Raw genomic sequence first — 22,503 nt, 5'->3', positions numbered from 1 at the left:
TCACTCCCCCTCTTATATTCAAAGAACCAATAATCATTGCAAAAGATTATTTTTCTCCTTCCGTGCCACCACTTCTAAAAGACCCTCTTGTTCCAAGTTTTAAATCCTACTCACTAGTTTATTCCGACCCTCCTCATCCACAACCCCCAACGCGACAATGGCGGCCCATAATTTTTCCCCAACATCGTGGTTCAAAAAATCCCATTGCCTCTCGTTGTTTCTACGGATATCCGATTCCTCATTTTGTTCCTCGTAACAAACCTAAGTGCTACCGCTTGGCAAAACTCCTTGTTTTAACAAAGTCACCATAGGTAGTGTCCCCTTTTTATTGATTTTCCTAATCCCTGCCACTTCATTCAAACCCTTGCCCTGTGCCTTCCTGTTCCTAAACTTCACTCCTACACCACCACTGTTAATGTTATTAATGAGCATAGTTTTCAATTTTTTTGGTCCAACCCCAGCCACCGAATTGACTACTGCACTATCCCTCAAAGGATTCAAACTCATTGCCTTTAATCCAGCATCTTTTACCGAAGCCATTTCCTTCCCTAACCCTGTTAAACTGTACCGGCACTAGGAGTTTATGTCGCAGCCATCACTACCCGACGAAGCACCAGCTGCCCTTGTACCTATATAATCGCTACCTGCAACTGATAACAGCCGCACGGCTTTGGGGCTGCCACTGCCAGCCATTAGAGCAGGCCGAAAACCAGAATCCAGAATCTTCACATTAACACCGGCAGGTACTTTGCGTAACAGCGAAACAGAATTATCAAATAAACCGCACTCAACATTTTGAATTATCGGAGTCGCCTCTGCTGATTCAACATCCACACCTTTAAAAATACTAGCTTCCTTCACAGAATTGCACCTACTCTTTGGCTCCGCGATAAAATCCGAATCCCCATCAACATAAAATTGCTCTATGCTATCACCGGAACACTCCGACTCTGCCACTCCACCGTTGTCATCAACGTAATTCTGCCAACCGACCTCAGAGTCCGTGGAATCACAACCAGATAAAAAGGGTGGTGGGTTACCTGAGTTTGTCCGCATCTGTCCCGCTGCGTCTTCCCTAACACACAGATTAAATCTCTTCCCATCAATGTTCACCGTTACCAAGTCGAGGATTTGGAAAGAGATTGGGATGTTCACCATCACTCTTGCCGCATCAAACGCTTCTCCTTTAGCAGTATTATCGTCAACGCAAATGAATCTTCCCCACGACCCTACTAGAGCTACAAAGAATTCAGAATTCCACGCGTGAAGTGGTATTCCATAGATGCGGAACCACGCGTCCCTGCCTTTATCCAAAGATCCCTCCTCCCACTTCCTAATCTCCGAAAACCAGTTCTTCCACCACGACTGGCCTTCTCTTTGTAAATCCTCTATAAAACCCTCCTCCGACTCCTCGAGCAAGCAAGAATTTCCACCCAAAGGAGAAATTTTAACCCCGAAAACCCCTCAATCTCAAAGTGAGTTTGGATCACATATGTTGTACCAGGAATGCATAACTGATCGACATACGCCTTAAGGAATCTCCTTCTGTCTTCCTCCTTAGAATTGAAACATAAGCAGGAATTGTCAGCCAGCTTCGAGCCTTTCGAACCACTGGAATTAGACACCACATCCGCAAACGATTGCCCGTTGTTGCTGATCATAAAGCTTCGAGCGTTTGATCTACTCTTTTAACGGTTGAGATTTGGTGTTAAATTTAACTTTGACACCTTAGTGTCATTTGATCATATCCCTTTATATTTGACTCCAATCGTTTTATGTTTTGAAGGACGGTTGTAATTTTTATATTTGGAACATTCTTCCTCTTACTTGCTTTGAGTAATTGTAGAATGTCGTTTGTGTACTTTTCGGGTTGGAAGTATCCATAATACTTCTTGATAAATGCCATTGCCTATTAAAAAAAAAAAAGAACATTTCAAATTTTTTTATTTAGGACTCATTGATGTATCAAATGGTTTAGTATCATTAAAGCAAAAATATTTGGGCTGATACTTTGATTTTTTTTTTTGAAAAATTATGCATCTATTAAAACTTAATACCTCCGGTTTAGCATTCCCCTCAATCCAATAAAGTTATATCAAAATGGGAAACCAATAAGTTACAAATTTATAATAAGAAAGTTACTTAAATAAAAGGCTAATATTACAACTTTGACTGATATTGTTGTGAAAAGGATGCCTCGAATAGAATATAATTGGGAACACAATAGGGAAGCAAGAAGAACAACAAGGAATTGGTTATAACTGTTATTCTTTACTTTCTCCTTAATCAAGATTATAAGTGTTACAAGAATAATAAATAACCCTCTCACCCTAAATTAGGATTTGCAGTGTGCAATGATGAGAGACTAGTGGACTATTTATAATAAACCTAACATACTAAACTAATGTACTTTTTCACAAATACCCATTACAAGTCAACTTAGGCTACAAGTTAACTTAAACATTAGACATGACAAACATGCCCAATTTGAAATACTAACTATAACGCCTTGTATTTAATTAATTATTTAATTAAATATTTTCGAATTAATTTTCGAAGTTGTGAATTGTTGTGAAATGCTGATTCAAGTTATCATGTTGTTAACTGATTAATTGGTTGATTAGTTGTAGAAATAGTATTAGAATAATACTAGATTATTTGTTGGGCCTATTTAAATTGTTGATGGTAATAAGAATGTGGTGTGAAGGTTAGGCCCAATAAGACTAGTAAAATTATCAAGAATAATAGAAATTATATGGTTAAGTGGAACAAAATAAAAGCATTAGGTCTTTATCAGTAAGATAAATATAAGGGTTAGTCTTAGATAAGAGAAAAAGATGTTTTTGGAGTGTGACTGTGGAAAAGTTGTAGAGGAGGAAGAAAGAGAAGAGGCAACGGTTGGAAGCTATGGCAAAAGCTAGGTTCAACCGGTGAAATATAGAGGTCTCCAATCCAAGGTAAGGGTGGGGTTCTAACTCTATAATGAGTTATATGATGAGTAGTATGTAGGGATTGGGTTATGAAAAAATTGTTCTTGTGTGTTTGATTGTGGTTTCAGATTTCTGTTGTTCCGGGTTTATATCGATTCTCTGCTTTTTTCCCATCTGATTGTGTTATGTTGTGATGTTGTTGTGGGCTGGAATTCATTGGTGTTGACTGTCATGAAATTTAAATACTGTTGTAGTATTCCAATTGGTTAAATTTGTTAATTGGAAATTATGTCATGTAGTTAATCAGTCGTTGTGATTGTGTTTTAGTTTGTCAATCGAGTGAAAATCTATGGAAGAATTGACTGAATTTGGGATGAATACCGTAAGTTTCTGAGATGCAAAAAAGAATGGCGAGTGCCATCACGTTTTAATTAATTAAAGTGGTGGGGAAAGGGGCGCCTGCCACCATAAAAAGGGGCGCCTGCCCCTATGTGCATAACAAGGAGGGGGCACTCGCCCCCTTGAGTTGAAGAAGATAAGGGATGCTCACCCCTTTGTAGAAGGTAGGGATATGGGGCACAAGCCCCTAGTAGTGGGGGTGAGGGTCACCATTATTTTAATGTTTTCATTTAACTAATCTCTGCACATGTGGATGTGGTAGTTAGTAGTAACAATGAATTAAGTCATGAACATGTGGTTAGTAGGATCGTGTCATAATAGATTATAATGATAATTAGTAGTAGTGATAGTTAGTAATAGTTGTACATGGAAATTGAAGAAACACAAAGATTCATTTGTTGAAATATGTTAGTAACAGTAACAAAAAAATTTAATGATAGTAAAATAATTATAAGTATCAGCGGGAAATAAAGTAGCTGAAGAATAATATAGTGGCCAATAGTATAGTAAGACTCAATAATTAAACTACAGACTATATTAAAAAGACAACTAACGGTAGAACTATAACACTATTAGTATAAGGTTATTAATAGCAGTACTAATAGGTATAGCAGAGCACAAATATTAGTAGGTATGTACCAGAGAAATAAATTAGCAGAATATAGTCGGACTACCCAAATAATTATACCGAGTGGTTTACGAATATTTCCGTCGAGACAGTGAGTTGTACAAGTTGTTGTACGTTTATATTACAGTTGTGAATTCGCAGGTTGTATCAATGTCGTTGCATTGTTGTTGAGTTATTGTTGAAGTGTCGTTGTTATTGTTGTTGTGTTGTTGTTGTTATGCTATTATTGATAATTGTTTCTATCCTTGTTATGTTGTGATTGTTGATAATAGTTTTTGTTATCGTGTTGCCTATATTAATTAGAAAAGAAATCAATTTGTAGGCCTATGCCAAAGTTGAATCGTTGTGGTGTTGTTGTTGTTGCATTCATCCGTTGTCGCATTCTTAGCATAAACGTTGGGAGCTTATGCTCTGTAAGATGGCCTGGACTGGAAAAAGTGTAAGTTAAAGTCTTATGCCTTGTTGATGCTTCTATTAATTGGCAATTATTAAGTTATGGGATTTGCTCCATTTGGTACCACATGCATGTGCATCGTAAGAGTCGCATTCCAAGTTGCATTTTGAGTTGTTGTGATGATAAAATAGTTGTTGTATTATGTTGATAATTTTGTTGTGATAAACGTTGTTTAAAAGTTGTGAAGCGGTGATTTACATGAACTGATTCTAGTATATTATTTATCATACATCATATTATATTGTTTGATATCTCACCCCTTCTATTTGAATGTTACACCTATGTTAGTAATGTGCAGGTAATCTATAATGAAGGTTGTCTACCTTCATTAGTTCGAGTTGGTGTCTTCGCTCTGATACGTAACATTCAGGGGGATGAACGCTTATTGTAACACCCTTCTAAACCCCGCGACAATTATATAAAAATTTCAGAGTAAACATGAAAATAAGGGTGCCACAATTCAATAAAACAGTTTATTATAACTCACTTGCCATGCTTCACTAATGAACGATCATCAATTTAATAAAATCATGTTTCTACACAGCGGAATATTCATCATACGGATAAGCATAACATCATCTATGCAATATCCCACAAAATTAATACAATAACAATATAGTAGAGTATCATCATAGACTCTAACTAGCATTCCCAAGTGTTACAATATCAAAGCATGAACCAACATTATACTTAAACAAACTGGCCTATGAGCTATCCTCACCAAAGCCAAAAGCTGCTACTCGCCAATCTGAAAATGTCAACAGTAAGGGTGAGTCTCATTCAAATTAACAAATTTTATTTAGTCATAAACAATAACACATCATAGTCACATTATTCACCCAATTGTATCATATACAGATATTCAGACAAGTTTAATCAACAGAATAACCAACACATCTTCAATATTCATAACACTGGAAAACATCCAATCATGTTATAAAATCATGCATATGAATGAACTCACACTATGCATGTGGTACCAACATCATCAATGATAATAACCCTCCGACCGATCCAACAACATAAAGATACGGCCCTGCCAGCACAAATTCCACACAATGGGAATTATGCCCTTCACTGATCCAATATATCATCTAGATACAACCCTCAACAAATGCTTTATGAATGAATGCACACATATAACATACTTATTACATCTTTGATCCGATGAACAACATCGTATCATACTCTTACCATCATCATCATCATCATCAAAAGCATGTATATGTATCAGCATCATTCATCACAAATCAATCAATCACATGTATTCAATTCTAACATCACCATTATTCAATCCACATATCAATACATACACATTTAAATGATCATCATCAAAAAGACACTTCAAAATAGTATATATATATATATATATATATATATATATATATATATATATATATATATATATATATATATATATATATATCCCAACATATCATGGATATCACATCACTTAACACATCTATGAATATTAGTCACAAGTCATTAATTTCATAATGCACACATAAGTAAGTCACATGTAATCCATATACCAAAATCAAAATCAAACCATTCAACATCAACCAACTATATCCTATCTTATAGATAAACTCATTAGCTTCCTAACACTTTGAACGACACATAAAACGGAGTTATGGATCAAAGGTTATGTTCTTTACAAAATCTATCAAACATTGGATGCTGCCTGCGGGTTTGCTCAGGCCGACCCTGCCTACTCTATAGGTCGACCTATGTTGCGTAAAAACCCAAAAATCACCATTTTCTATCCCCATTCACCTCATTCAACAACCACTAATCCTCATACAATTTATACATCAATTGACAGGAATTTAGCACACATATAAGGTTCCTAAACATGTTTCTAACCATGGGTCATTCATAAAACACATTAAACATGAACAAATCACAAAATCTCATTAATTTACACATTAAAACCTAACTTGCTATGCAGTTATTGGAAACCCATAACTCAGGTTCAGTTTCCATGGAAGAACACAACAACACAACAGCTGACACAAAACCCAGATCACAAACATCAACCATGCAATTTCTATCCAAAATCATTCCAAAGCTCAATTCTGACATATAACCCAATTGATCCAAACAATTTATCCAATCAATCCTATCATCTATAACACAATAAAATATGCTAACCGGAAGAGTCCCCCCTTACCTTAGCCAGGAATATGGATTCTTCCACTTCTTTTCCATCAAACCCGTAAGCCCTTTTTTCTCAAATTCAGCAAGAATCTTAAATATAAAAACTCGTGTATCTCCCTCATTAAGAACTTCCCTGACACAAATTAATATATCAAATCGAAGGAAATTTCTTGTAGAATTTGAATCTTCGAGAATTACCTGATTTGGAGCTATGTGCAGAAAGTTATGTCTCATTTTGTGAAGGTTGCACCATGAATACGAAAATAGGTCTTTGTCCATGAGCTCTCTCCTTCTTCCTCTTAGGTTTTCCTCTTCTATTTTCCAATTTCCTTCCTTTTCTTATTAATGAAAATATATTATAATTTTAGAAAAGGGCTTACTAACATAACACCCCTCTTTACTAAAACCACACTTGGCCCAATAGCCCATCTCATAATTCTCAAAATAATTCAACAAAATATCAAAAAATTCTAAATAATAATTTAATTTCCGATTAAATTAAAATTAGAAAATATGGGGTGTTACACTTTTACTTTGTTATCGTTATTGTTTCAACTGTTGCATTTTAAGTTGATTTATTAAGGTACTCTGTTGTTTTAAAGTTGTTTTGGTTGGATAAATAGGTTATATCATTTGAAATTGAAGCTTTGATTACGATGCGAATTAATTTAAAATTTTATTTATTTTGGAGATTAAATTAAGTTGTTATCGTTTCATCCGAAAGTTTAACGTGTTATGTATCTTTTTGCATGCGATAATTGTTGTTGTTTTAAGAAGTAAAAATGTAGTATCATGTTTGCATATTGGAATTTTATAACTCTGCTTTTTATAATATTCTCCGGGTAGAAATGGGGTGTTACACTAACAACGCTAGCATTTCGACACCGACTTAGTAGAACACACTTTGACTACAGTATGTAGGTCTTCGATACAATCTCTGTCGAAATAGGAAACTACTCTTCGACCCACTATAGTTTGAAGCAATTCTTACAAATCTCCACCTTGGATCAAACTCTATAACATCGAAGAACAAACTAGCTTTCTTCATGCATCTTTATCAACTGTATACAGTGCAAAAACTAGCAACTTAGCAATGTCTTGGTGATCATATCAGCAACATTGTGATCTGTCTAAACCTTTAGCACTTGGAATTCTCCACACTCGATTACTCCTCTAACGAAATGCAACCTCACATCGATATGCTTGGTTCACTCATGATATGTTGAGTTCTTCGACAGGTGTATAGCACTTTGTCAATCACATTTAATGGTGATACCTCGAACTTGAAGTTTTAGCTTCTTTGCAAAGCCTTCAAGCCACAATGCTTCTTTCATAGCTTCAATTAGGGAAATATACTCCATCTTAGTGGTTGATAAAACAACAACCTTCTAAAGTGTTTCTTTCCAACTAATTCACCAAAGGCTTTGCCATAAATTAGAACTCTGTTTAGAGATTCATTTATGTACCTTAGAATCCACTTCAATGCATGCTAGTGAGCCTTTCCAGGATTTTCCATGTACTAGCTTACAAGACTTACTGCATATGCTATGCCGGGTCTAGTACAGACCATAACATACATCAAAGAAGAAACTATATTAGCATCTCATATAGGCTCTTTCGACATCAGTACTGGGATACTGATTGTTAGGTGCCAAATTGTGTTAATATTTGCTTTTGTATTTGGTACCTTTCGACTATTTTTTATCGCAAATTCATGAAACCCCGTCTTCTTTTGGAATAACTAATAGTAGTTTAGTTATTAAGCTTTTGTTTTCTTTTAATCGTTGTTTTTAAGTGTTTATAGTGCAAGTTTTCTTTCTTTAGGTGGGAATTTTGAGGATTGAAGTACTGAGCCTATTGCAAAGGAAAAATTTCAACATCTGCTCTAGGGCGCGTCGCGAGTTAGGAGCGCGCGTCGCGCGATGTAAAGGAATGTTTGGAGCTCAAAGTCAGTAGCATCCGTGTGTCGCGAGGTGAAGAGCGTGCGATGCGCGCTTGGGCGGTTTGATCATTTAATGAAGAGCGCGTGCCGCGAAAAAGAGCGCGCGACGCGCGCTGCGCAGATTCTGGTTTTTCTATTTATAGTTCAGTTCTGTCCTTGTGTGAAAAAGAGACCATTTTGGAGAGCCAAGAACCCTAATTTCAGTATTTTGACTTATAATCGAAGAATCGAAGCATTGATCGTCGAGAAATTACCGTTGATTCTTGCTATCCTTACTTCATTCCTTCTTGTGCAAGCTACCATGTCAATGGATAGCTAAACACTTTTGTGTCAAGGCTTTGATGTAATCTTCCTTACTTTTTGTATGTTTTCCTTATAAATATTGTGTATGAACAAGTTGTTAATCAATATAGAGGATGTAGTTTGCTTTATCTTAACTTTCTATGGTTAAAATGTTTGTGAAATACAATGTTTGAATCTTGACCTAACTATATCATCTATTAAACATTAGGTCTAGACATGGAACTAATGGTTGATAGTCACTTTGTATCGGTTTTTAAATGTTATTTTGTTGTTCAATCGATTGAGAAATCATTGGTTGAACAATCCAGTAAATCTTGCTATAACGTTGCGGAAACGAACGGTATAGACGTACGATAGGTGAGATATTGATTGATAACTACTTCATACGCATGATCTTAGGAAGACATACAAACTATAGGTTGATGAAATCAAGTCTTGATACTTCTCTTTAACACTTAGAACTTTCATTAATTTACTCTTTGCTACTAAAGTGATTGAATGATCTTTTGCAAACCCAAAACTAAAGTAACATTAACTCGCAACATAAACTATAGAACGGCGGTGATATCACACCAATCCCTGAGCAAACGATAATCTAAAAGTACCACAATACAATTTCAACAAAATGGCGCTGTTGCCGGGGATTGTTGTTTAGATATTGCAAGCATTGCAATAGTTTCTTTTGTATTGAGTCTTATAATTAAATCTCTTATTTCTTAGCTCTTATCCCTTGTGTTTGTTAATTTGCTTGGTTAGTTTTTCAGATTACAGTTTATGCGAGGACGTATACCTGCAGATCAACTCCTTTTTGATCCTGAGATTGAGAGGACTGCATGTAGAGAGAATAGCAAAACTCGTAGGAGGAGACAACTAGCTAGGGAAAGAAGACAACAACAAAAAGCATCTTCTTCTTCAATGTTAGAACAAGATTTGTTCTGATCAATATTCTTAGTTTTGATGATAACAAGGATATGAATTTTGTGTGAGATAATGTGGTACTCTAATACACTGCAATTTCCCTTTCAGGAAATATATAAAGAGTATGCACAAATCAGCGCTCTGAAGCTTTGACTCAGAAGGTTCAGCATGCAACATCAGAACATGGTCTGGCAAGACATCAGAAGATGGTCAAGGCAGAATCAGAACATAGGTCTATGGAAGCATCAGAAGAACTTGAGTTCAGAAGCAGAAGCACTGAAGTCCTCATGGTATCACGCTCAGAAGCACTTCAAGGTCAGAAGACAAAAAGATGCTCTGCACCAAGCTGTTTGACTCTGATGATTTTCAAACGTTGTAAACACAAACATCAGATCAGAAGCAAGTACAAGATGGCAGGCTACGCTGACTGACAAAAGGAACGTTAGAAGCTATTAAAGGCAACGTCAGTAGACACAGCGTGAACAAGGCTTGAGGTAGTTGACAAAAGCGTGAAACATTAAATGCAATGCTGTACGGAATACGCAAAGCATTAAATTCTCCCAACGGTCATCTTCTCAAGTGCCTATAAGTATGAAGTTCTGATGAGAAGCAAGGTTGACGATTTGCTGATAATTAACTTGCTGAAACGTTGTTCAAACTCAAGGCTCAGAAACTTCATCTTCATCAAAGCTCACTACATTGCTGTTGTAATATATTAGTGAGATTAAGCTTAAACCTTAAGGGAAATATCACTGTTGTGATTATAGCTTTTCAGAAGCAATTGTAATACTCTTATTTGATTACATTAATTTGTAAGTAACTAGAGTGATCAAGTGTTGATCAGGATACTCTAGGAAGTCTTAGCTTGTGTCTAAGCAATTGTAATTAGAGTGATCACGTGGTGGTCAGGATACTCTAAGAAAGTCATAGCTTGTGTCTAAGCATTTGTTCCTAGAGTGATCTAAGCATTTGTTTTTATCGTTCAAGTTTTTAGACTACACTTATTCAAACCCCCCTTTCTAAGTGTTTTTCTATCCTTCAATTGGCATCAGAGCGCCGGTTCTAAGGTGCAAGCACTTAACCGTGTTTAGAAAAGATTCAGGAAGAGAAAAACGCTTCAGTAGAAGATGGCTGGTGAAATTCCTACAAATCCATCTGCATCTACATCTGGCTCTGCTGAGCAATATAATGGTAACAATGGTTATACTAGACCACCAGTATTTGATGGTGAAAACTTTGAATACTGGAAAGATAAACTGGAAAGTTACTTTCTTGGTCTAGATTATGAACTATGGGATCTTCTGATGGATGGTTGAAAACATCCAGTAAAAGCTAGTGGCGTAAGGCTTACAAGGCAAGAAATGGATGATGATCAGAAGAAGCTTTTCAGAAATCATCATAAGTGTAGGACTGTTTTGCTGAATGCTATCTCTCATGCTGAGTATGAGAAGATATCTAACAGGGAAACTGCCTATGACATATATGAGTCATTGAAAATGACCCATGAGGGAAATTCTCAAGTCAAAGAGACTAAAGCTCTTGCTCTAATCCAGAAATATGAAGCCTTCAAGATGAAGGATGATGAAGATATTGAGAAGATGTTCTCAAGATTTCAAACTCTAACTGCTGGATTGAGAGTTCTGGATAAAGGCTACACCAAGGCTGATCATGTAAAGAAGATCATCAGAAGCTTCCCCAGAAGATGGGGTCCAATGGTCACTGCATTCAAGATTGCGAAGAATCTGAATGAAGTCTCTTTGGAAGAGCTTATTAGTGCCTTGAGAAGCCATGAAATAGAGCTGGACGCAAACGAGCCTCAAAAGAAAGGTAAGTCTATTGCTTTAAAATCTAATGTTAAAAAATGCACTAACGCTTTTTAGGCTAGAGAAGAAGATCCTGAAGAATCATAATCTGAAGAAGAAGATGAACTGTCCATGATCTCTAGAAGGGTAAACCAACTCTGGAAGAGCAAGCAAAGGAAGTTCAGAGGCTTCAGAAGTTCAAAGAGATTTGAACTTGGAGAATCTTCTGGTGACAGAAGATCTGACAAGAAGAAGGTTGTCTGCTATGAATGCAATGAGCATGGACATTACAAGAACGAGTGTCCAAAACTTCAGAAGGAGAATCCCAAGAAGAAGTTTCATAAGAAGAAAGGTCTTATGGAAACATGGGATGATTCTGAATCAGAATCAGAATCAGACTCTGAAGGAGAACAAGCCAACTTCGCGCTGATGGCTACAGAAGATGATGGATCAGAATCTACATCAGAATCAGATTTTGAAGAGGTATTTTCTGAACTATCTAGAGAAGAGTTAGTTTCCAGTCTAACAGAACTTCTGGAACTCAAGGCTCATCTTAGTATCAAATACAAAAAGCTGAAGAAGCAGTTTGAATTTGAAACTAAGAAGCTGGAATTGGAAAATTCTGAACTGAAGGAAAAAGTTTTAAATCTATCCAAAGATAGTGGATCTCCTTCTGAAACAGAAAAATCCATTCCTAGCATGAATCACATTCTGAAAGAATATGATTCGAGCTTCAGAAAGTTCTTATCTAGAAGTATTGGCAGAATCCATCTTGCTTCTATGATATATGGTGTTTCTGGAAACAGAAGGTTTGGTTTTGGCTATGAGGGTGATACCTCACATAAATTTAAACCTGTTGATGATCTGAAGATCACATACAAGCCATTGTATGATCAGTTCAAATATGGCCATGCACATGATATTAGGCTCACTTCACATGCACGGAAGTTTAACACTGTTCACACCAAGAAGCATGTGACACATCCTAAGAAATATCATGCTGACAAACCGAAAGAATATCATGTTGTTCCTCCTGTTAAATATTTTGCTAAACCCAAGTTCAATCAGAACTTGAGGAGAACTAACAAGAAAGGACCCAAGAAATTATGGGTACCTAAGGAGAAGATAATTTCTGTTGCAGATATCCTTGGCTGCAAAGAGGACAAGAAGCAAAATGTCATGGTACCTAGACTCTGGGTGCTCGCGACACATGACGGGAAGAAGGTCTACATTCCAAGACCTGGTGCTTAAACCAGGTGGAGAAGTCAAGTTTGGAGGAGATCAGAAGGGCAAAATCATTGGATCTAGAACCATAAGTCTTGGTAACTCTCCTTCCATAACTAATGTACTTCTTGTAGAAGGATTAACGCATAACTTATTGTCCATAAGTAAATTAAGTGACAGTGGTTATGATATGATCTTCAATCAAAAGTCTTGCAAGGCTATAAGTCAGAAGGATGGCTCAATCCTATTTACAGGCAAGAGAAAGAACAACATTTATAAGATTGATCTTTCAGATCTTGAGAAGCAGAAGGTGACTTGCCTTATGTCTGTTTCTGAAGAGCAATGGGTCTGGCACAGAAGATTGGGTCATGCTAGTTTGAGAAAGATTTCTCAGATTAACAAACTAAATCTGGTCAAAGGACTCCCTAATCTGAAATACAAATCAGATGTTCTTTGTGAAGCATGTCTGAAGGGCAAGTTCTCCAAACCTGCATTCAAGTCTAAGAATGTTGTCTCTTCCTCAAGACCGTTAGAACTCTTGCACATTGATCTGTTTGGCCCAGTCAAAACAGCATCTGTCAGAGGGAAGAAATATGGATTAGTCATCGTAGATGATTATAGCCGCTAGACATGGGTAAAGTTCTTGAAACACAAGGATGAGTCTCATATAGTGTTCTTTGAATTCTGCACTCAGATTCAATCTGAGAAGGAGTGCAAAATCATAAAGGTCAGAAGTGATCATGGTGGCGAATTTGAGAACAGATTCTTTGAGGAGTTCTTCAAAGAAAATGGTATTGCCCATGATTTCTCTTGCCCTAGAACTCCACAGCAAAATGGAGTTGTAGAGTGAAAGAATAGGACTCTACAAGAAATGTCCAGAACCATGATCAATGAAACCAATATGGCTAAGCATTTATGGGCAGAAGCAATAAACACTGCATGCTATATTCAGAATAGAATCTCTATAAGACCTATTCTAAATAAGACTCCTTATGAATTGTGGAAGAATAGAAAGCCCAACATTTCATATTTTCATCCTTTCTGATGTGTGTGTTTTATTCTGAATACTAAAGATTATCTTGTTAAGTTTGATTCTAAAGCACAAAAGTGTTTCCTTCTTGGATATTCTGATCGCTCTAAAGGCTATAGAGTATACAACACTGAAACATTGATTGTAGAAGAATCAATCAATATCAGGTTTGATGATAAGCTTGGTCTTGAAAAACCAAAGCAGCTTGAGAATTTTGCAGATATAGATATTGATATATCAGAAGCTGTAGAACCAAGAAGCAAAGCTGCAGAAGCTGGAAGTCCCAGAAGAAATGGATCAGAAGATCAAGTTGCTGCATCTTTAAAGAATCTCAGGATTTCTGAAGAACCAACAGTCAGAAGATCACCTAGACTTGCTTCAGCTCATTCAGAAGATGTGATCCTTGGGAAGAAAGATGATCCTATCAGAACAAGATCATTTCTAAAGAATGATAATCAGAAGCAGTGATCAGAATCAGAAGGCGTAAAGTCCTTTCAGAAAAATACAGCTGTCATCTACTTTCTGATGATAAACACGTGTATGTACGGTTTGTACAAAGCGTGCAGTTGAAAAGACGTTGACCTAGGTAACTGTGTTACATCATTTCATTTACCACGTTCTCTCTCTTAACGTCATTTCTCATTTAATACATAATGATTTCTTTTTAACAGTTTCTTTTATCTCTTTTCTTTTTCAAATTGTTTAAACAACCCGCGTCATATTCATTTTTTATTTTCTCTTTTGCGCATCTCTTTCGTTGCATCTGTTTTCAAACCCTAGTTTCTGATTTGATCTCAAAGCATAATCATCATGAACTCTTCTTCAAGTTCATCAAACCCAGCAGAAAGACTCACCTCTTCACAGATTCTGCTACGCAAATATCAGTATGCTCCATTGAAAACATGCTTAATTCCCACGGAAGAACTGTAAGTTCTAGGTGAATCTGCAGTAGATATCAACAACCTAAAAGCAAATGGCTTTAAGTGTGATGTAAGAATCTTTGAGCAAGGATGGTCTAAATACCTTGATAGATTGGTTGGACCAATTTATCCTGAACTTGTAAAGGATTTCTGGATACATGCAACAATTACTCCAACCGCCATCATTTCATTCGTGCTAGGGCATGAAGTGGTTATCACTGAAAAGCTCATCAGGAAGCTGTACAATCTAAATGATGAAGAAGGTTGGTCCGGTCTTCAACATGCAACAGTTGACTGGACTCAAGTTGAACAATAATTCTCTCTGGCCTTTGGAATTGATTCTCATAACACGGGCACCTTAAGGCCATTTTATAAAGTATGGGCTGAGATTATTCTGGGTTCTCTTCACCATAGAAAGAGGATGCTCTCCTCCTCCTACATCAGTCTGGCTCACAGGTATACTCTTTTCTGCATTGGCAGAAAGACAGAGATCAACATTTCTCATATTCTGTTTGAGAATCTGAAGACTTCTATTTTTGAGTCAAGAGAAGATGAATGGGCAAAGTACCCTCATATTCCAAGAATGACTATTCCTTTCGGAAGAATGATTTCAGATATTCTGATTGAAAGCAAAGTGCTGGACTCCGTCAGAAAACTCAATGCGTCTCATTTTCTTGGAGTAGTTCAAGGTCCCATCTTCAATGGTGTTGATTTGTTCAGACTGGAACTCATTAAGAATGTACCTTTTGTGTGCACAAGCTTTCCTGACATTCTGTCAAGAAGAGTTGCTGTTGAAGGATTTGTCTCTTTGTTTCATAAAGAACTTCATCTGGCTGTCAAGCTTTACCTGGAAGATTGTGTTAGGAAGCAATCAGATGTTGATCCTGCTTGGATCCGTGGCAGAGTACTTCCGTCCAAAGCTGATATTCTGAAGAAGGATAAGAAGGAACAACAGGCAAGGCTAAAAAGAAAGGCCCGAGAAGATGAGGCTGAGAAAGCCAAGAAGTTGAGGGTCACCTATGATCCTAACAAGGTGGCATCTTCTGAACGTAGGGAGAAAAGGATCAGAGACTCTTTTCACAAAACTAGATTTTCACGTGCTTCTTCTGAATACGCCTCCAGGCAGGTTTTTACTCCACCTCCTTCTGTCCCTAAACCTTCTCCCCTTTCACCTTCTTCTGAACCAAAAGTAAACTTCATTATACCAAATCCTTCTCCATCATCTCTTTCCACTCCCTTTCTAAACCCAACACCTCTGAGCATTCTTCCCCCAACTCCTTCTGATAAATCCTTCTCACCAATCCCCTTCATAAATACTCCATCCTCTTCTGAACTGATACCTTCTGTTACTCCATCCACATCAATCATTCCCTCAGTTGTCTCTTCTTCCTCATCCATCGTACCTCGACCTTCTTTATCCCATCCCTTACCTACCAGAAAATCCAAACCCTACTGTCTTCTCTATCCTGACTACAAATTTACCTTCAATCCGCCTGAACCTGAACCCTATACCTACTTGGAATTATTCAGACATGAGGTGATTAGCAGTCTAGACCTTCTGAAGGATGCATTCCTAAATGGTCTGGATGATGTTTCTACAAGAAGTCTCTAGAGAAGCTTTCGTAAGGATTTTCAAGTAGAAGCAATGGGAGTACAGAAGAGACTAGTGGCTGCTGCCCCTGGTTACCCTGGTTATCAGCTGGAGGGTGATAACGGTATGTACTACCATCCTCTCAGAAATTGTGTTGCTGCTGAGGAGAAGCCCTTTGTGGATGAACTGGAAGTAGCAAGGCTGGCTACTGCGTTGGAAGCTAATCCTTGCAGGGAAATTATGGTCTGGAGACCTCAATATCCTGTTCTGCTCAGGGATTTCAAGACCCTCTTTGACTTTTTGAGGGAGAACCCTTCTAAGGAAGACCCAAGCTTGGTTATTCCAGAAGTTGTTGACCCACCAGAAGTTGAAGGTCCTTCTGCCCCCAGGAATCTAGCTGCCATTCTTCAGGCACTTGAGAATGGAGATTATGAGATTCCAGCTGCAGAATATGGAGATGCTTCAATGCAAGAAGCAGATGTAGAAGATCATGTTGCTGAATCAGTTCCTGTTGAGGAAATCCGTGCAAATGATCTCTCAATGGAAGCTACAGATCACAATGCCATCCCCTTGGATAGAAGTTGTGAAGCTTCTTCTTTTGAACCTTCCCGTCTTGCAAGGACTCTGGAAGTTCTTCAGAAGAACCAGGATGAACAAAGCTTAGTCAATGCTGACTTTAGAACTCTCATAGAGAAGCAGAATGAGCACAACAATGGGGTTCAAGAGATGCTGGCCAAGATCTTATCAAAGCTAGGGTCATCTTAGATTGAGTCTTAGTTGTTTTTGTTTTTTGCTGCATCTGTTTTGTGCATCTTCTCTTCCTTCTCTTCGTGTACTTCTGTACTTCTCTGTTTGAACTTCAATGAAAATCATCTTTTTCTTCCGTGTGTTTCTTTTTGTTGTCTATCTGAATCTTTTATGTTTTTGATGATATGACAAAAAGGGGGAGAAATATGTGATAAATGATTTGATTTAATAAGTTGCTTAACTAACAGAACTTGCAAAGTTCTATGTTTTAAGTTTTGTTGTTGCAGGAACTAAAGAAAATCTTTAAAAGATCAACATAAGAAGCAACAAGATAAGGAAAAGAAATTCTCTAAGGAATCAAGCTCTTGGATTCTTGAAGCAAGCTGAGTGCTATGAAGCTTCAGAATCAGAAGGAAGAATGTTCAGATATTCTGATGATAGAATATGCTCTGAAACATTTTGTCTATGTGTTCTGACACATATTATGTGGCTCTGACACATTTTATGTGTTCTGAAACATACTTTATGTTCTAACTCTTTCATGCTGACTTTTGTCATTTAGTTTTGTTCTGTAACATTTCAGGATGTAGAGATGCTCTGATGATGCTCTGGTACATTCAACAATGTTCTGATACAATCTAGCATGAAGTGAAGATTAAAGAAATTCAAGTTCTGAAGCTGTCCAATGGAAGCAGAAATCAGAAGCTGTGAATGTTCTGAGGATCTAAAGAAATTCAAGTTCTGAAGCTGTCCGATGGAAGCAGGAATCAGAAGCTGTGAATGTTCTGAAGATTAAAGAAATTCAAGTTCTGAAGCTGTCCAATGGAAGCAGAAATCAGAAGATGTGATTGTTCTGAGGATCTAAAGAAATTCAAAATTCTGAAGCTGTCCTATGGAAGCAGAAATCAGAAGTCATGAATGTTCTGAAGATCAAGCATATGTGAACGCCTCTACTGAAATACTCAGGGAAGTCTTTTATTTATAAAATTCTTCTAGTATTAATTTCAGGGGGAGATTGTTAATCTCAGGGAGAGACATATTCACATGCTTATGCTATAGCTGTGTAATTGTCTTTAGCCGTCTGCTCTTTCTGATCGCAAATTCATATCATTTATATATATTTTTGTCATCATCAAAAAGGGGGAGATTGTTAGAACAAGATTTGTTCTGATCAATATTCTTAGTTTTGATGATAACAAGGATATGAATTTTGTGTGAGATAATGTGGTACTCTAATACACTGCAATTTCCCTTTCAGGAAATATATAAAGAGTATGCACAAATCAGCGCTCTGAAGCTTTGACTCAGAAGGTTCAGCATGCAACATCAGAACATGGTCTGGCAAGACATCAGAAGATGGTCAAGGCAGAATCAGAACATGGGTCTATGGAAGCATCAGAAGAACTTGAGTTCAGAAGCAGAAGCACTGAAGTCCTCATGGTATCACGCTCAGAAGCACTTCAAGGTCAGAAGACAAAAAGATGCTCTGCACCAAGTTGTTTGACTCTGATGATTTTCAAACGTTGTAAACACAAACATCAGATCAGAAGCAAGTACAAGATGGCAGGCTACGCTGACTGACAAAAGGAACGTTAGAAGCTATTAAAGGCAACGTCAGTAGACACAGCGTGAACAAGGCTCGAGGTAGTTGACAAAAGTGTGAAACATTAAATGCAATGCTGTACGGAATACGCAAAGCATTAAATGCTCCCAACGGTCATCTTCTCAAGTGCCTATAAGTATGAAGTTCTGATGAGAAGCAAGGTTGACGATTTGCTGATAATTAACTTGCTGAAACGCTGTTCAAACTCAAAGCTCAGAAATTCATCTTCATCAAAGCTCACTACATTGCTGTTGTAATATATTAGTGAGATTAAGCTTAAACCTTAAGAGAAATATCACTGTTGTGATTATAGCTTTTCAGAAGCAATTGTAATACTCTTATTTGATTACATTAATTTGTAAGTAACTAGAATACTCTAGGAAGTCTTAGCTTGTGTCTAAGCAATTGTAATTAGAGTGATCACGTGGTGGTCAGGATACTCTAAGAAAGTCTTAGCTTGTGTCTAAGCATTTATTCCTAGAGTGATCAAGTTGTGATCAGGATACTCTAGAAGACTTAGTCGTGGGCTAAGTGGAAAACCATTGTAATCTGTTGAGATTAGTGGATTAAATCCTCAGGTGAGGTAAATCACTCCGTGGGGGTGGACTGGAGTAGTTTAGTTAACAACGAACCAGGATAAAAATAACTGTGCGAATTGTTTTTATCGTTCAAGTTTTTAGACTACACTTATTCAAACCCCCCCTTTCTAAGTGTTTTTCTATCCTTCATTCAACTCCAGTTGAAAACTTGGTTGAGGAAGAAATGGCTGAGGATCCTCCACCTCGAGGGCCTTGTGTTAACAGCCCTTGTCTCAATGCACAATTTGCTCGTGATCAGGCTAATGGAAGAAACTCCGAAATGAAAACGGGGTTACTTCAATTATTATACCAAAATCTGTTCACAGGGGGAGATCACGAGGATCCATTTACTCATCTAACAAAGTTCTACGAGATCGCCGGAACAATAGGTGCTCCGGAAGCCGAAGAAGAACAGGTGTTCAGGAGACTCTTTCCTCATTCCTTAATTGGAAAAGCTAAGGAATGGTACCTTGATCAACCAAATAATGTCATGACAAATTAGAACGAGTTAGAAGAGAAGTTTTTGGATCGGTTCTTTCCTCACAATAGGTTCATGGAAGCGAAAACTTCTATTGCGGTGTTCTCTCAAGGTTCGAATGAATCTCTTAATGAAGCATGGGAGAGGTTCAAGTCCATGATTAGAAAATGCAAAGGACATGGGTTTGATGAATTGTCTCAAATCCATATCTTTAGAAATGGACTCCAACCTCAACCAAAAACTCTTTTAGATGCTACCGCGGGTGGTTCGTTGATGTCAAAAACTGTTGTAGAAGCGATTGCTATCATTGATAGAACGGCTTTGAATGATCATCAAGGGCAACACAACCGTAGTGCATTGCAAAGAAAACCTGGAGTTCTTGAATTGAATACTAGTGATGCAATACTTGCTCAAAACAAGTTATTGACTCAACAAGTAGAATTGCTCACTCAACAAATTTCAAAACTCCCTCAACAAATCAAAGAAATACATGGAATCCCTCCTAAAAATTAACAAGTGATGTGTTGTGAATTGTGTAGGGGTGACCATCAAACTGGTTTTTGTCCTCCACCTGGTGAAGAGGTGAACTATGTTGCAAATCCGAATCAAGGTTATAATGGGAGACAACAACAACCTTACAACAATAATCAAGGTTACCAATAAAGAGGTAATCAAGGTTATCAAGGATGGAGGCCGGATGCGGGTCCATCAAATCGTCAAAGTCCTTATCAAGGTGGTTACAATCAACAATCTCAATAACCTCAACAAACAAAGCTTTCAATAGAGGACACTCTTAGCCAATTCATGCAATTGCAAATTGCAAGTCAAAAGAGTACGGATGCCGCCATAAAGAACCTTGAAACTCAAGTCGGGCAATTGTCAAAGCAACTTGCCGATCCAAACAAAGGTCCTTTTCCGGCTACTACACAAGAAAATCCTCGTGAGCATTGTAAGTCAATTCTAACTCGTAGTGTTAGAAATATTGATATGGGTGTGGGAGAGATAGTTGAGGAAGAAATTGTTGAAACTGAAAAAGATAGGGTGATTGAAGTAGAAAAAAATGTTGAGTGTGATTTAGTTGAAAATGAGAAAGAGAAAGAATTAGAGGAAAAAGAAACTCTTGAGAAAGAAGTAGAAAAAGAGAGAGAAAAATTGAGTGTGAGTGAGAAGGGAAAGAAGAAGGTGGATGATTCTATACAAGTGAAGAAATTACCTTACCCTCCCGGTCCGTCAAAGAAAGATGATGAAAAGCACTATGCTCGGTTCTTGGATATATTTAGTAAATTACAAATAAATGTTCCTTTTTCCGAGGCATTAGAGCAAATGCCGATGTATGCAAAATTCATCAAAGACATCATCACAAAAAAAGGAGATTCTTGGATCCCGAGTTAGTAACGGTAAGTTCGTGTTGTAATGCGTTAATTCAACGCACTACACCTATAAAAGCAAATGATCCTGGACGGGTAACTTTACCGGTGTCTATTGGAAATGTTCATATAGGCAAGGGTTTGTTCGATACCGGTTCGAGTATTAATTTGATTCCTTTGTCTATGGTGAGAAGGTTAGGAATTAATGACTTGAAGCCAACTCGAATGACATTATCATTAGCGGATAAATCCACAGCTCATCCTCATGGAGTTGCGGAAGACTTGCTTGTCAAGGTTGACAAATTTTGGTTTCCGGTTGACTTTGTTGTAATAGACATGGAAGAAGACCCAGATATATCGTTGATCTTAGGAAGGCCCTTCATGAAGACGGCCCGAATGATGATAGACATTGATGATGGCTTAATGAAATTGCGATACCAAGACGAGGAATTATGTCTTAATCTCTTTGAAGCCATCAAGCATCCTAGTGATGATGATGATTGTTTTAGAATCGATGCCACAGAAAAAGCAATTAAGAAAGTGGAGAATCAAATGCACTTGTCTAATCCTCTTGAAAAAACTTTGATGGAAGCTCTTGAAGTGCTTACAAAAGATCAAGAGAAGGAAATTGAAGATTGCTTGAGAAATCTTGAGGCATGTGATGAGATAAATCCCTTTGAAGCTCAAATTGAAGAATTGAAAGATGAGCTTGAAGTTGAAGAACCAAAGGTGGAATTGAAAGTGTTACCTTCTCACTTGAAGTATGTGTTTCTTGAGAAGAATGCAAACAAGCCGGTTATCATTAGCAACGCCCTTTCTAAGGTTGAAGAAGAAAAATTACTTGTGGTCCTAGAAAGAAACCAAGAAGCAATGGGATGGACACTTTCCAATCTCAAAGGCATTAGTCCCTCCTTTTGTATGCATAAGATTTTGATGGAGGATGACTTTAAACCGGTGGCTCAACCACAAAGACGTTTGAATCCGGTGATGAAAGAGGTAGTGAGAAAGGAAGTAATGAAAATGTTAGAAGCAGGGATGATTTATCTGATCTCGGATAGTGCTTGGGTGAGTCCCGTCCATGTGGTGCCTAAGAAGGGTGGAATGACAGTGATTCGAAATGATAAGAATGAGCTAATCCCTACTCGAACCGTGACTGGATGGAGGATGTGTATCGATTATCGTAGGCTAAATAAAGCTACGAGGAAAGATCATTTTCCCTTACCATTTATGGATCAAATGCTCGAGAGATTATCCGGTCAACAATTTTATTGTTTCTTAGACGGGTATTCGGGATACAATCAAATTGTAGTCAATCCCGAGGATCATGAGAAGACCGCTTTCACATGCCCTTTCGGTATTTTTGCTTATCGGCGAATGCCTTTCGGATTGTGTAATGCACCGGCAACATTTCAACGGTGTATGCAAGCTA

Source organism: Vicia villosa, unplaced genomic scaffold (genome assembly GCF_029867415.1).
Source record: "Vicia villosa cultivar HV-30 ecotype Madison, WI unplaced genomic scaffold, Vvil1.0 ctg.002437F_1_1, whole genome shotgun sequence".
NCBI lineage: Eukaryota > Viridiplantae > Streptophyta > Magnoliopsida > Fabales > Fabaceae > Vicia > Vicia villosa.
This window is presented reverse-complemented; position numbering follows the sequence as displayed.